Raw genomic sequence first — 14188 nt, 5'->3', positions numbered from 1 at the left:
AAACGACCATCGGTGTGAAGTTCTAGAGCTGTTGCTCTGCAGCAGACACGCGATGAAGTGGACTCCACATTATTTCATTGATTCCATCTTCACCATCCCTTCTTCTGGCTGCCTCTGCTTCTATTGCGGAAGGCCAAAAGGGGGTCATTCCTGGGGTGAACTGGCCCCAGCCATACGAGTGATTATGTCTTGGGTTATGAGTTCCATTTTGTGGAGAGGTCGCCCGTGCTCGTACAATGGGAGAGATTTTTGGGCCACCCTGTATATTTACAAAATCGCCCCCCCCCCCCCCTACGTTGCCTTGGGCATAAAACACATTCCTGCGGAGGGAGCTGGTAGGAACGTTGGGTTGCTCGGTCAATGGCCAGGGTCAACGGCGGCGTGCGGTGGTGTATTCCGCAAATATGCCCGACTGAGGGTGGGCACAAGCCGGCGTGAGTAGGTTAAACGTTGAGTTTTATAAGGACACAACGGGTGACCAGCCCCTCCCCACCCAGCCCCACCCTCCCCACCCAGCCTCACCCTCCCCACCCAGCCCTCCCCACCCAGCCCCACCCTCCCCACCCAGCCCCTCCCTGCACGACGGACACAATAATCCCCTGTGGGCTGGTGTAACCAGGAGGTTCCTACCAGTATAAGCAACTTGCGTTTTAGTGGCAAACATCGCCGTTGAGGAACCCAATGGATGGGCATGCATTGCTCCGAGTTGGTCTCAATGGGTGCTCTCTAACGGCGCTCGTTGTCACAGTCCGTGCCTAAACTGTGGTGCCCTAAATTGTGGTGCCTAAATGGATGTGGGTCTGGCGTTATTCCCCCCCCGCCCCCCGCCCGCCCCGAGCAATTCCCTGTCACGACGCGAGGCTCCCGTTGACCGTTCCAGAAGGACGTGTCTCATCCCCTCTTGACACGGCTCCAATAGTGGCACAATTAGGCTATAATTGGCGATAACATTTAAAATCAGACGAGCTTGCTGGCCCATGACCTGACCCCTTGTCCAGCTGACTACATTATTATTATAATAGGTGCGCATGGCATAGAGCGCAGTTTATGGGAAGAGCAGCGTCTCTCTGTTTTGATATTAACAGCTTAAATCCCAGCCACCGTTGTTGGATGATCATATTTGTCAACGTTAGTGTCATCGTCTGTCAATCATTTTATTAACTATCATTGTCGCTGTCATTCTTAATTGGGCATCAATAGGCGTTCACCATTTGTGTCATGCTCGTCGCCATAATTAAGGAGTGATGCTGCCACTGCATTGGTGTATCTGCACACTGGACTTGCAAACCAGAGCTCCCTGGTTCAATTCGATTTCCCGGTGCGGCAGTTGAAACTGTGGTTTAAAATAATGAACTCTAATTACCATTGAACATATTGATCGTGTTGTTGGTGATGTGGTTTTTGGTTTGGTTTATTCGTGAAAAGTTAATTCGGATTTGAATTGGAACTGATATTTGTTTGCACCCGCTATTGTCAATATGGGTCTCGTTGAGCTACTTAGGGTTATCAGCTTTTTGCTTAAATCCGCATTCAACTCGTGCCACCACATCCGTCCAAATGAATACATCTCATATTAACACGTAGGCTTTCGCGACCAATGTTATTCATAATCAACGATTTTTGGGTTTAGATCGCGTTTATTTATAAATGTATCGTAACCCTCCACCACCCGACACGGCCAATCAGTAAAAATGTGTCACGTTGACAAAGACAAATAGTTCACTGCTTTAGCCCACCGGTGTGTTGAAGCAACAACATTTACAATTTGAGTACGACGTTTCGCTGGTAATTGCAATCAGCATCATACAAGCCTGAATTGCCCGATGATGCTGATTGCAATTACCAGCGAAACGTCGTACTCAAATTGTAAATGGTGTTGCTTCAACACACCGGTGGGCTAAAGCAGTGAACTATTTGTCTTTGTCAACGTGACACATTTTTACTGATTGGCCGTGTCGGGTGGTGGAGGGTTACGACACATTTATAAATAAACGCGATCTAAACCCAAAAATCGTTGATTATGGACATCTCATATTGTCTCGTTTGTTCCCCGCTTCTTAGCAGTTGGCTCTTTACCCAGATCCAAGCGGCCGGGTGCATCCTGGGGCCTCAATGAGTAGGCGTACTGTGTTGCGTAATCCTCTCGCACAAAATAAAAAAAGCCCCGAAAGTCACGTTTACCAGACGGTACATTGAGAAACGGTGGCTCCGTCAAGCAGCAAATGCCGTCATCTTTTTCGCAGAGCATGCAAAATGACATAATTTGGTAATCACATCCCCGCGTCTCTAATTATTGTCACAACCCCTTGTTTGCTGTTGACAGATTAAGCCAAATAAAGCTATGCTTGCACGCACAATTGGCGTGCATACAAGCCTGTGCAAATACGATCTGAGTACGTGCGGAGGTATGAAAAGCCAGGTGGACAACGTGAACACAGTGTCACCTCGACGTTGTGACGCAGACAGAGGTATCTTGCAGACACCACATGTAGGGGGGCTCATAATGAAAATAATAATGATTCTAGATTTGAAGCTTTCGTGACTGCAAGGATTCACACTCTTAGGTTTTTTTTCGGTAAAGTGACGTAGGTAAAAAATGAAATTAATAAAAGTAATAATAGAAATAAAGTAATAAATCACGACGTTTCGGAGGCAACACAAGTCTCCGTCATCAAGTGGGACCGTCACAGCTAGATTTACTGTATCAAGTGAGGCAAAGATTCCAAGATACAAGTTCTTAAATACAAAATAATGATTAATTAATTGTCCAGCTCATAACCCTTTCAGTAGGGCCCTAAATTTGTTTGCATTTTAAGACTGTTTCAGCCAATTAATACGCATTTATATAAGTGTCGGGAATCCAGGAGCACCCTGCGAAAACCCACGCGTGCAAGGGAGCAACCCTCTATCCCCGTACAGATGGAAGCAAATGGCGATTAGTCCACTCGCTGGATTGCTTTCTCCCCAGCGAGCCAGGGTACGGGCACCTCCCCTCAACGCCAACGGGAAGGGAGTTTCACACCATCTGTGCGGTGATTCACCAACCCTCGCTGCTACCTTCACGGAGCTGAATCACACAGGCAGCTACGGGCATAGCCAAGGCCGCTCTGTGCCCAGCTAGGGAATGCTTCGCGGTGGTTACTGTGCAGCTTTCAAACGGGATCGGCGAAGGTCACCCCCCCCCCCCATCCACGTCGTCACGGATGAGACACGTTCTCCTGCACTATAATTATGTAGAATCTTCACAACTCCTGGCGACTGCGGGCTCCTTACGGAGACTGCTCTTTGTGCGCTCCTCTGTTTTTAGAAGTTCCGTCGTCAGCATGATCAGCACTGATAACACATTGCTCTCTTAGCCACGTGTACACATGTGGTGGGTGTCTCCTAGTCACATGTACACATGTAGTGGGTGTCTCCTAGCCACATGTAAACATGTGGTGGGTGTCTCCTAGCCACATGTACACATGGAGTGGGTGTCTCCTAGTCACATGTACACATGTGGTGGGTGTCTCCTAGTCACATGTACACATGTAGTGGGTGTCTCCTAGTCACATGTAAACATGTGGTGGGTGTCTCCTAGCCACATGTACACATGGAGTGGGTGTCTCCTAGCCACATGTACACATGTGGTGGGTGTCTCCTAGTCACATGTACACATGTAGTGGGTGTCTCCTAGTCACATGTAAACATGTGGTGGGTGTCTCCTAGTCACATGTACACATGTAGTGGGTGTCTCCTAGCCACATGTAAACATGTGGTGGGTGTCTCCTAGTCACATGTAAACATGTGGTGGGTGTCTCCTAGTCACATGTACACATGTGGTGGGTGTCTCCGTGTCACATGTAAACATGTGGTGGGTGTCTCCTAGTCACATGTACACATGTGGTGGGTGTCTCCTAGTCACATGTACACATGTGGTGGGTGTCTCCTAGCCACATGTAAACATGTAGTGGGTGTCTCCTAGCCACATGTAAACATGTGGTGGGTGTCTCCTAGCCACATGTAAACATGTAGTGGGTGTCTCCTAGCCACATGTAAACATGTGGTGGGTGTCTCCTAGTCACATGTACACGTTGGGGCGGGTTGTGTGATCAACGACGTGGCTGTGGCTGCTGTCCATCGCACACGGCGGACGCGAAGTGTCCTCCTGCGCTCCCGTCCCACCGATCATCTCCCGCGGGTCACCAACCTCGACCCCGAGCATCCAAGCAGCTGACGGTCATCGCTGCCAGAGAGACAATCGAATGCGAGGGCACGAGGGCACCGCGAGGCTGCCCGTGCTGTCTCCGCATCTCTCATCTCTCTCTCTCTTCCCCCCCTCCTCCACCCCCGACCCAACACCCATCCGCCAACCACGGCGCAAACCTCTCCATGAAGTCCTGCGATGGCGAGGAAAGCGGTCGCCTCCCCGGTCACCGGCACCTCGCGAGCGGTTCCGCGTCATCGCTGGGAGTCGCGCCGAGACCCTTTCGGGGAACTCCTTTGGGCTTCATCTTCGCCGGTGCGAGTTCAAACCCCGGACGGGCGAAGCCTGGGGAGCTGAACGGAGTTCGACGGAGCTCGTCAACACCGCCTCGCTGTGAACGATCCAATGTAGAGCATCTCCCGGAGTTGATGTTTCACGAAGATCGTGGTCCGCCCTAAGCCGCATCCACCGCCACAAACCGTGGCAAGAGATGCGAATTCGCGGTGATGCAGAAATGGAAAATGGAAAAACTGTCCGGTCCTGTGCGACCATGGCCATCCAGAACAGACAACGCATAACGCGTTACGCAATGCACGGATACACACGTACGAAGGAGACATCACAGCGACGATGATGATGACGATAATGATGACGATGATGATGATGATGGCGATGATGATGATGACGATGATGATGACGATGACGATAATGATGATGATGATAATGACGATGATGATGACGATGATGATGATGACGATGATGATGATGACGATGATGATAATGACGATGATGATGACGATAATGATAATGACGATGATGATAATGACGATGATGATGATGACAATGATGACGATGACGACGATGATGATGCACTACTCCGCCACTGCTCCTGCTGACGCGGTTGCCTGCTGGCCGTGACCAAGCTGAGTGTTGAATTGTTGTCGTTGCTCTGCATCGACATCAGCAGCCGTTCGACAACAACAACAACACCAACAACAACACCAACAACAACAACACCAACAACAACAACAACACCAATAACAACAACAACACCAACACCAACAACACCAACAACACCAACAACAACAACACCACCAACAACAACACCAACAACAACAACACCACCAACAACAACACCACCAACAACACCACCAACAACAACAACGCCAACAACAACACCACCAACAACAACAAACAAGAAGACGACCAAGCAAGAGGCCACCACCGCCAGCCTTGAGCATTCGTCCCCGGAATCGGTTACTCGGCCCGCACTCATTCCGTGAACATTCATCCGGTTACGTGGCCCAGGTTATTGCCCAACACGGGTGCTCAATGTGATGCATGCCTCCACTTTACCTCGAGGCCCCACTCTTACGTGCTGTGAAGGATATACCTATTCACCATTGGAACCTCATTTGCCAGTAAAAAATATGATAATTGGTTTTTTACCTTTCTATCTGGCAACAAAACTGACACCTTTTTTTACAAGGAGTCATGTTTGCATAGACCACAATACCTGCAGTCATAATGCAAACAAAAAAGATAACTCTGATAATGTATGCACTGTCCTTGAAGTTGATTGGTCCACACCTGAGACAGCTTTCCTTAGAGCCTAGTCTCACATGGGTTGGACCAGATGACGCCAAAAGGCGCACAACTCAAAGACAATGCACAATCAGAGTATGAGAGCTCGGGTTAAACATTTACACCATTGGAACCTCATTTGCCAGTAAAAAATATGATAATTGGTTTTTTACCCTTCTTTCTGGCAACAAAACTGACACCTTTTTTACAAGGAGTCATGTTTGCATTATGACTGCAGGTATTGTGGTCTATGCAAACATGACTCCTTCTAAAAAAGGTGTCAGTTTTGTTGCCAGATAGAAGGGTAAAAAAACAATTATCAATATGCCTATTGCCTGAAACGTCGGCTGGTATTTGTTTTTCGATGAATATGTTGAGGTTATTGTTGTTGTTTGTTGTTGTTGTCATTTGTGATCTTGTGCACCGCTACCAACGCAACGCATCACCAGATGCTGTTTATGTTCAATGGGCGTAAAATGTAAGGGCGCAGCCCTGAAGTTGCTTGCTCACGCCCTTGCTGCTGGCGGAAGGGGTACGTTGGCCTACTCCTCCACGCTGACCAGACGTCTTGGAAGAGGTGGGACTCCACGCACTTTACCTCCACCGCTCACGGCCTGCCGAGTGACCGATTTCCATCGTATCATCGTCAGCCATGGTCGATCCACTGCTGGATGAAGGCCTCCGCAATGCTGCGGCCACCTCTCATGATCCCGCGGCGATGTGAGACTCCACCGAGCAGCACCTGCACACGAGCGGGTTTCATCGCTCCATCTCCCAGTTGGACTGCCTCTCATACGCGTCGCATCGCTTGAACCCCACGGATTCTTGATTTCTCTTTTTTGACCTACAGCCACCTCCAACTGCGGGCATCGGTTTGCTTATTAATTGACGAAACGAATTTAGAAGAGGGGGGGGCATAAGCCTTCGTCAGGGGGGTGTAGCCCCCAACCCCTGCCCCCCAGACCCCCACCCGCCTCCACATCACAATGAGACTGGTAACCGATGATGTTGAGATTCCGCCGTGGCACAAAAGGTCAAAGGTCGCGTCACCCACGATGCTCCACCGTGACCCCAAGACCCAGCAGAGAAGGACGACTCGACGCGTTGAGGCTGTCAGCGGGGGCTGTTTTTTTCGTGTTTGTTTTGCAAAACAAATGCATAAATGGCCGCAATTTTCTTGACAGTTACAAATGCATTTGGGGAATTGTGTTGTACATTCGGCGTTGCGGGGTGGGTGCGATGGGGATGAGGTGTGTGGGGGGGCGGGTGCACGTCGTGTTATGATGACAAGTTGCGTTGCACTTCTCCCTCGTCGCGTTACTCAACGCCGCCGAACGGGAACGAGTTCCGTTCCACAGGCTACGTGAAATGTCCAAACAGAGTCGACGATTCTGGTCCATTTTTTGGCACGGCGGCGGTGTGGCTCAGTGGCTCAGTGGCTCGATGCTGCTGCTGCTGCTCGCTGCTGCTGCTCGCTGCTGCTGCTGGTCACGACGAGAGGGCTTCAGCAGCGAGAGAGAGAGACAGGGGGCACATAAAGCAAAAAAAAAACGAAATGATGAACGAAGCAAAGTGCCGACTACACCGAGCATCTTCTTGTTTCCTCTGATCGTAAAAAAAGAGAAAGAGAGACGGCGTCATCTGGTCCAACCCATGTGAGACTAGGCTCTAAGGAAAGCTGTCTCGGGTGTGGACCAATCAACTTCAATGACAGTGCATACATTATCAGAGTTATGTTTTTTGTTTGCATTATGACTGCAGGTATTGTGGTCTATGCAAACATGACTCCTTAAAAAAAAAGGTGTCAGTTTTGTTGCCAGACAGAAGGGTAACAAAAACTATTATCAGCGTTCGTGTCGTTGTGCCGTTCCTCCCCCTCCTCATCCTCTAGTTGACCACAGCGGTTTGCTATTTGGGGTCCGTAGTTTGGGTTGCTCGGCCACTATCGCACTGCCGTGGCCTGGTGTCCTTCATTTTCCATTTCATTTGAAAAAGGTTTGCTTTTCCATTTTCCAATTAGCCAAACGATAACACCGTGGGGATTAGCAGAGAGTCTGAACTGTCACCTGAGTATGATGACAATGTGCAAAGCTGTGCACAAAAACCAACAAATGAGGCGTGCGTCTATCCTTAAGGCAAGGTGCAAATAATGTATTTACTACTACTACTATTATTATCACTACGCCAATTTATTCACCCAGGAAAATGCCTTTCCGAGTCTCAAGACTTGTTCTCAGGAGGGTCCTGACGTTACTGTGCATAAACCAAAATTGAGTATTTTCCAGTGTAATTATTCAGCGTTGTGATATTTTGACGAAGATCCGTTCCATGTTATTTCTTTATTTATTATCAAGTCTGGAATCGAACCTGGGCAATTATTGTTGTAGGGCACAACAAGCGTTACCAAATCCGGACCCCGACGCCGGCAACACAATGGCCTACTCTTGGAAGGAACCCACTGATTCCACCAGCCCACAGGGGATTATTGTGTCCGTCCGTCCGTCGTGCAGGGAGGGGCTGGGTGGGGAGGGAGGGACTGGGTGGGGAGGGGAGGGTGGGGAGGGGCTGGGTGGGGAGGGTGGGGCTGGCTGGGGGGTAGGAGGGGTGGGGCTGGTCACCCCGTGGTGCCCATATAAAACTCAACGTTTAACCTACTCACGCCGGCTTGTGCCCGCCCTCACAGTCGGCCATATTTGCGGTATACCCCACGCCGCCGTTGACCCTGCAGGCCATTGACCGAGAAACCCAACGTTCCTACCAGCTCCCTCCGCAGGAATGTGTTTACATTCGCTGTGAAGCAGATGGTGCATCGTCTTATTCCGGTCACTACACCCGCAGTAAAACTATTAACATTTTTTGTTTATTTTACCAGGTAAGGTCCACTGCGCCACGTAGCTCTTTTTCAGAAGTGACAAATGACAGTTCAACCAAGTGGCTTATCACGTGGAAATGTACAGCAGCCAAATACTCTAAACGTGTGATGTCGATTCGAAATGTGGAGGGAACAAAAAACCCGGAGGACCCGGAGAAAAAACCACGTGACCACGGGGAGAGAGACACCGAAAACTCCAAATATACAGCAGCAGGCGTCAGGGTCGGGATCGAACCCACGAACCTCATGCATACCCGGCGAGGAAGTTAACATCTCGCCACCATGGCACCCCTCAGTAGTAACCAGGGCGGCCGTTGGAAATCGTACCGCGAACCTCTGAGACAAGCGGGAAGTGTCACCGCCCCTTCCTTCCTGAGTTTAGTTCTTGTTTTAACTTTTGGCCATTTTGATGACCCCAGGTGTACTCCTGCAAATGAGAATCGTCCTCGTCCCCCGAAATTCGCATCTGGTTACACAAAATCAACCTGAAACGTGAACTCTGGATTTCCATGGATGTTCCCTCGCTTTTTCCTCAGGATTTCCCAACAAAATAACAGCATTCATATTTTTCATTTTGCCATTTGTACAAGTAATGCGCGTTTTAACTGAGCAGTCACCGTTTAGCGAAGCATGCACATGCACACAGAGCTCTTCTCAATCCACTGCTGGATGAGGGCCTCCAGGAACGCTGTGCGGATTGTGTAGGAGGGGGTGGGCGGTATGATTTGACCATACCTCCCCACGCTGGTCAGTGCGGATCGGTGAAGACGGTGAGCATTGACAATGCACCTCGAAAATAAATACAAAAAATGTATTTGCTTATGAATGCAGCTGCTCGCGCAATGAAAACGGCTCGAGTCGTGACAAAGTCATTGCATCGCGGGGGTGGTGGTGGGTGTGGGGACTGGATTATTATCTCCGTTTTTATTATTTTATTGTTATTGAGCAAGCGCCCGGTTACAGAGCGTGAGCGGTAAGGCAGGAGGAGGTGGAGGGGGGGTAGAGATATTCAGCGGACGAGATCCCGAGGCCAGATGATCACGGGGCAGCAGAGAGGGAAGGAGGAGGGTTGGAGCTCTCCCCCCTACTCACGGAGAGGGGTGTGTGTGGGGGTAGGGGCAACGATCGTGAGCGTGGCGTTTTTCTTCGGGGGGAGGGGAATACGAGGGAGAGAGAGAGGGAAGGAGGGGAGGGGGAGCGAATGTTACCCAAACAACAACAACAACAAAAATCTATCAAATGAAATAAGATGGTAGAGGCGCCGAGTGAGTTTGTCATGAGTGTACCTCCCGTGGGGAAAGCGACGATCTGGTGACTCTCTGTCGAGTGGTGCATCATCGATAAGTCCGTCCCTTCCGCCCGGCCCTTGAACCATGTAACGCTTTTTAATATTTAAAAAAAAAATTCCACCAGGTTAAGGGTCCACTGAGCTAAATAGACCTTTTTTTCTGAAGAGACCTGGCCACAAATGATAGGTAGAAACCAAGTAAATGGCTTGTCGTCACGTGGAAATGTAAAGCAACCAAATATTCTAAACGCCGTGATGTTGAGGACCCGGAGATAAATCCACGCGACCACGGGGAGAGAAACACGCAAACTCCAAATATACAGCAGCAGGCGTCGTCAGGGTCAGGATCGAATCCACGGTCTCCTGTAGACCAGGCGAGGTAGTTAACATCTCTTCGCTACCGTGGCGCCCTTGTGCGCATACAGGCCGGGTTCGGTAGGAGCGGGGTAAGGGGTTGGATTCTTAGCACATGCTCGTGTATACATGAGATCGGAGAGATGCGATTAATAGCAAGCAGGAATCTTATACGTGAATCATGTACATATGTTGAACTTCTGCACCAACCGCGCTAATCGGATGTGCGGGGGAACGACAGCAAACTAAACACAGATAGTAGTTCTAACGGAATGAGTTTTCAATCTAAATGATGCTTTGTAAGTGCGTAGCTCCAGTGGATTCCTAATATCGGAAGGAAGAGCGTTCCAGACGGCCGCAGAAGCGCATCTGGAGAGAACGGAGAAGAGATGCAATTCATGGCCAAGCGGAATTATTCCATTTGAGTCATCGTTAGCTGCGCCGTGCTTATATCTCGAGCCACCACAATTACACCCCTCTTGTGTCTCGTCGTCACATTTCGGATGTCTTTGATGCTCAGCCCAACCTCTGGTCGCTCTGACCGAGTCGATAGCGAAACGAAAAAGTCGACCGTGATCACAAAGCATAATTTATCAATCCCCGATTAGTATCGAATGCATTTCTTTGGTTTCATGATATTGGCAACATAAAAAAAACCGGTTCGCTGTAAAATATTAAATAAACGAGCGAGGGAGTTGTAATGTGCAAGCAATTAGCATTCCGCAGGGATGTGTGATTTTGCACAATAAAGGAGGGAGCAGGAGCTTACATGCTTCGTGTGATACAATTGGGATTTATGAATTATCATTATCATTGTCGTCAGCCATGGTCATTCCACTGCTGCAGGAAAGTCTCCCCAAGGCTCCTCCACCTCTGCCAATGCTATGATGTAATAAAGACAAAGATCCCCCGTATAACCTTATTAGACGTTGGGGCAAGTGCTGTTAGCGAACACCTATGATGGCCGGCACAGCACACGAGGGTGTGGGTGGCCAGCACCACGCTCGGCCGCCTTTGTCTCCCTCGTGGCGATGTTTACACGTCGCACCAGGTACTCATTTGAGGCTGAGTCGATCTAGGGGGAGGCCCAGGGCCGGTTCAGATTGTCATTGATGTCGGCCGTGAGCGGAAATCGAACTCGGGTCGCCAGGTCCGTAGCGCAGCGCAGCACTAACCGCGACACGACCGCTCCCTTGCCTAGCAGCTGCACATTTGCTGATCGTGTCGCTCCATCTCGCTCAGCGCACGATCTCTCGCAGGCGTTGCGTTCCTTGGGGATGGTTAACGCAGCCTGAGTGTTGCCTCCCAGAGTGTCTTCCCTTTCCCCACGATTGTCGGGTGGCACTCACTTTCATTCGTGGCCCCGAGCCGGCAGTGAAAACCCCAACATTCTCATGGCACGCCGCGGGACAACCATCGTAGATGATAATTGTTTTTTTACCCTTTCATCTGGCAACAAAACTGACACCTTTTTTTACAAGGAGTCATGTTTGCATAGACCACAATACCTGCAGTCATAATGCAAACAAAAAACACAACTCTGATAATGTATGCACTGTTCTTGAAGTTGTTTGGTCCACACCCGAGACAGCTTTCCTTAGAGCCTAGTCTCGGGTGTGGACCAATCAACTTCAAGGACAGTGCATACATTATTAGAGTTGTGTTTTTTGTTTGCATTATGACTGCAGGTATTGTGGTCTATGCAAACATGACTCCTTGTAAAAAAAGGTGTCAGTTTTGTTGCCAGATAAAAGGGTGAAAAAACAATTATCATATTTTTTATTGGCAAATGAGGTTCCAATGGTGTAAACCATCGTAGATGTTCAGGGTCAAGGCCTTCCTCATCCCCCGTGGGCTCTGGCCGCCCTGTGCCTCTGTCTCTCAGAAATACAGAACTCAGAAAGCCACAATTCGCGTGCATGTCCAAGTCATTGATGTTGCTTCGCAGCGCCGAGAGGAAGCGGTTCGCTTCGCTGAACGTTTTGCGGTGAAATGGACAATGAGTCACTGACCCTCGGTGAGTGAAAAACAGCCCATGATTAAAGCAGCGTACATCGAGATATTTAATTATTATTTTCACAAGCACCGTTAATTAGCAACCTGGATAATCTGTCAACGGATAATTGAGTTGTCCGTATAGAGTCAATCCCTCCATACAACAACCGCTGGCGACTTCCACGAAGTGATACTAATTGTATTGTCCCCCATGTTGATAATGACGGGCTGAGTCTACCTCCATCGGGGGTTTGAACTCGCGACCTTTCGAGCCGAGGCCACCATCAACTCGCTGCGCGTGAGAACCACCCTCTTTCATCACGGGTGGCTGAAACTCAGATTCAAACCTATTAGCTCCTCCACATGTATGGTTTCAGTGGCTTTGACACGGCCATTGTGAGTCCCCTAGGACACCCCAACCACACGATTGTTTTATTATAAATTCATGCTTTCGTCTCGTGCCCCAACCCACCAAGACGCGTGATTTATTCTGCCGCTGCTTTGGGATGGTGGGCGGAGGAGGATTAAGTGAACCCGGACTGGCTAAGTTTTCTCCGTCGGGAATTCAATCTCATGTCAAGATTACGACAAAATATCAACACTGCGGATCGGGGAGGCCACGTAACGAACACGTCCCGGTGACCACCAAACCAGCGACGCTAAGAGCCTGGGTTCAACTCCAGGCCAAGAGCTGTTTCTTTTTCGATTTAAATCTTTCGTGACTGCAGGGATTCATCTTCTTGGTTATTTCGGTAAAGTCACGTAGAAGGGAAATAATAAAATTATAAAAATAAAACATAATAAAATAATTATCACGACGTTTCGGCCACAACGCAAGCAGCCGTCCTCAGGTGAAGACCTGGTCTGTCGGGGAGACAGCGTCATTCAGACGTCATTTAGACGCTGTCTCCCCGACAGACCTGGTCTTCACCTGAGGACGGCTGCTTGCGTTGTGGCCGAAACGTCGTGATAATTATTTTATTATATTTTATTTTTATTATTTTATTATTTCCCTTCTACGTGACTTTACCGAAAGAACCAAGAAGAAGAGCTGTTTCGTTCAGCCGTGCGCGATTGTAGCGCATTATCATCGGGCGTAAGCGAATAATCGACGCGTCGGCCTGGTCGCGTTTTTACACGGCCTGCACGATTTGCATGCACGTGTAAAGAGTGTTCGCTCGTCAGAGAGCTGTGACAGCTACATTTAAGATTGTCTGGATGCTGCCACAGTGGAACAACGGTCAGCGCACCGGACGTCCTATTCAGAGTTCGCAGGTTCGATCCGATCTCCCGATGCGGCAGTTGAAACAATGGCGCAAGATGATGTAATTCCACCCCCCCTCCACCGCCGCCTCTATCCACCCAGCAGTAAAGACGGGAGGCCTTTCCGCCAACAGAGTTGGGGGGGCAAGGAATTGCAGCGCTGCACCTTTATCTTTAACATTCTCATTGCCGGATTGTCCCAACTTAACTGGAAACATGTATTCAATACAAGGGGTTTATGTTTTTTTTTCTTTCATGAAATCGTTGGTGACCAGGCTGAGACCGACATATCACTCCACTTGAGAGATGGGTTCAATCACCGTTAGCTTAAACACAGATTTGAATCCAGGATATCGTATTCTTAGGTTTTTTCGGTAAAGTCACGTAGGTAAAACATTAAAATTAATAAAAGTAAAATAAAATAAAAATCACGAAACGTCGTGATAATAATAAATAAAATAAAAATCACGAAACGTCGTGATTTTCATTTTATTTTACTTTTATTAATTTTAATGTTTTACCTACGTGACTTTACCGAAAAAACCTAAGAATATGAATCCTTGCAGTCACGAAAGCTTCAAATCTAGAATCCAGGATATCGGTCGTGTCGGCTCGGTGTCTCTGACATGGCTATTTATGAGCCTCA

Source organism: Lethenteron reissneri, chromosome 46, assembly GCF_015708825.2.
Source record: "Lethenteron reissneri isolate LAM-NWPU_2019-01 chromosome 46, ASM1570882v1, whole genome shotgun sequence".
Taxonomy (NCBI): domain Eukaryota; kingdom Metazoa; phylum Chordata; class Hyperoartia; order Petromyzontiformes; family Petromyzontidae; genus Lethenteron; species Lethenteron reissneri.
The sequence above is the reverse complement of the archived record's forward strand: the minus strand, read 5'-3'. Positions refer to the sequence as shown.